The sequence below is a fragment of the Tachysurus fulvidraco genome, chromosome 2 (genome assembly GCF_022655615.1).
Source record: "Tachysurus fulvidraco isolate hzauxx_2018 chromosome 2, HZAU_PFXX_2.0, whole genome shotgun sequence".
NCBI lineage: Eukaryota > Metazoa > Chordata > Actinopteri > Siluriformes > Bagridae > Tachysurus > Tachysurus fulvidraco.
This window is the reverse complement of record NC_062519.1, coordinates 1,852,759-1,855,339: the sequence shown is the minus strand read 5'-3', so window position 1 is coordinate 1,855,339 and position 2,581 is coordinate 1,852,759.

Here is a 2,581-nt window from a genome sequence, read left to right as displayed (position 1 = left end):
AGTGCATTATGCTTTAGTGAGAGTGCCGCTGTGCGCTTGGCCTCGCTCCTGCTGCTGTTGTCACTTTGGGTTATGTGAGGAGGAATGTGCTTTAGGCCCGAGACCGCGCCGCTTCTGCTCTCTGCTTTGCATATGAAGTGGAGGCGAGAAGAGCAGAGGCACACAAACCGTCCGTACGAGCGACGGGACAGAGAGCTCTCCTGAGCGCACGCTGCCTGTGCTCTCATTCCACATCAGGATGAAGTGAGGAACCCGGGTTCTGTACGAGTTAGCTGCAGAGCTAGCGTTACTGAACGATCCAGTGCGTGAGTGTGTCAGCCATCTACTTCACATTAATGTGTTTGAATAACTTAAGGTTTGTAAACATCTTCTGCTTTGCTCTGGAACTCGTCTTTAAATACAAAGGTTTTTCCAATAGCACTGCAGAATATTTTTGCTTAAATTGAATTAAAATTATGGGACACGGTGGCTTAGCGGTTAGCACGTTCGCCTCACACCTCCAGGGTTGGGGGTTCGATTCCCGCCTCCACCTTGTGTGTGTGGAGTTTGCATGTTCTCCCCGTGCCTCGGGGGTTTCCTCCGGGTACTCCGGTTTCCTCCCCCGGTCCAAAGACATGCATGGTAGGTTGATTGGCATCTCTGGAAAATTGTCCGTAGTGTGTGTGTGTGAGTGAATGAGAGTGTGTATGTGCCCTGTGATGGGTTGGCACTCCGTCCAGGGTGTATCCTGCCTCGATGCCCGATGACGCCTGAGATAGGCACAGGCTCCCCGTGACCCGAGAAGTTTGGATAAAGCGGTAGAAAATGGATGAATGAATGAATGAATTAAAATTCAATTACATTTATTAGCATAAACATATATTTTAAAGTCTTAAAGTGACAGTTTCTATCCAGTATTCAATTCCTGTAACCGCATGTCCGAAGTGTTTTACTCCACTTTACACCACAACGCTTTTCCCACGCTGACCATCTGAATTTATTAAAGAATAACACATTGTTCTTTTTAAAATAATCTTATTACGTTCAGTTCCTGTTCCCACTTGTGTTATAAACATTATAAACAGTTTGACTTCTGACTGTTACAAAGCCCAGACACTCGAGACTCCTTCGGTAAATGACACAAACACATTTCTCTTCACATCAAAATTTATTCTCACTAAACCATATTGATAATTATACACATTTATAAATCAGCTTTTTATCAATACACCATGAAAGTAGCTGTTTCTATAGAAACCAATCAGGGTCCGTATCAGGGTCCGGATCGACAGTCGACGCCTCGTGACAGTTAACGTATTTTCTATTTTTGGACACGAAGCCATAAAGAGAATGCAGCAGTATTACTAACTAACTATTATATCGTTGATAAAATACAAAGTGTTAGCTTTGCAGAACCTTCTGGAAACTTCTGCAAGGCGTCGACTGCCGGACCGTGAGTCCGTACATCCTTTATAACAGGCGTTATTTTTGGTATCGTTGCTCTTTTAATACCTTTTTTTAAGCAAACAGTGCATCTGTGCGGCTTTGTCTGCTTCCTCCTTTTAAAAGCATCCGATATTCTTGCAGATAATAAAAGTAAGACTTTTATTCCATTCCTAAGCCTATGAAGGCCACACAAGCGAACTCTTACATGGGTGTACCATCGATTTCACATTCATCCGTCCAGACTTAAAGGGACGAGCGGATTGCCCTGAGAATCCCCAAACCTCTCTCTCTCTCTCTCTCTCTCTCTCTCTCTCTCTCTCTGCTGAGATGATTCCCTGGACAGGATCTCCTCCTGACTTTTATCTCCGGGCTGCCAGACGAGCCGAACACGGAGCTTCCAGACGAGCGCCGATCTCTGAGCCGCACACATCAGGACAGATCAGGGTCTGGAGGAGTAACACGGCTGCACTGCCAGGCTTGTAGCTGATGATGGCTTCTCATGGGCTTTCGATTACAAAACTGCTCTGACCTCAGAGTCACAATAACGTCAGAAGTCTTTGTAAGCACAGCGATGGACCAGAGACCTGCTTAGTGACCTGTTTATTTCCTACAAGTTAATAAATCCTCTTATGTGTTTATAACACGCTCATAATAGCAGCTTGGACAGCGTACACCGCTGACCTGAATGTGACGATTATTTTTATTCCTCTTGAGCTCAGTCTGATTTCTTGAAATGATCGATCCTAAGATTTTAGACGTACGACACGCCGACTTGTCCCTTTAATCTGAAAATATCTCAAACATAAACCACATAAACCTATTATTTCAGATTATACACATTATAATTATACACTAAACAAAATATGGGCTTGTTATTCAGCCATTTTATAGACATTTTAAACCTGAAATAGTTTAAATAGTTCTACTGGCAGATTCACTGTAAGTAATTAAGCATTATAGCATATATACATGTTTAAAATGAGTAAAAGCATCTAGTTTTAAATTTTATTTGTCATTTGTACAAGGGGCACACGGTGGCTTAGTGGTTAGCACGTTCGCCTCACACCTCCAGGGCTGGGGGTTCGATTCCCGCCTCCGCCTTGTGTGTGTGGAGTTTGCTTGTTCTCCCCGTGCCTCGGGGGTTTCCTCCGGGTAC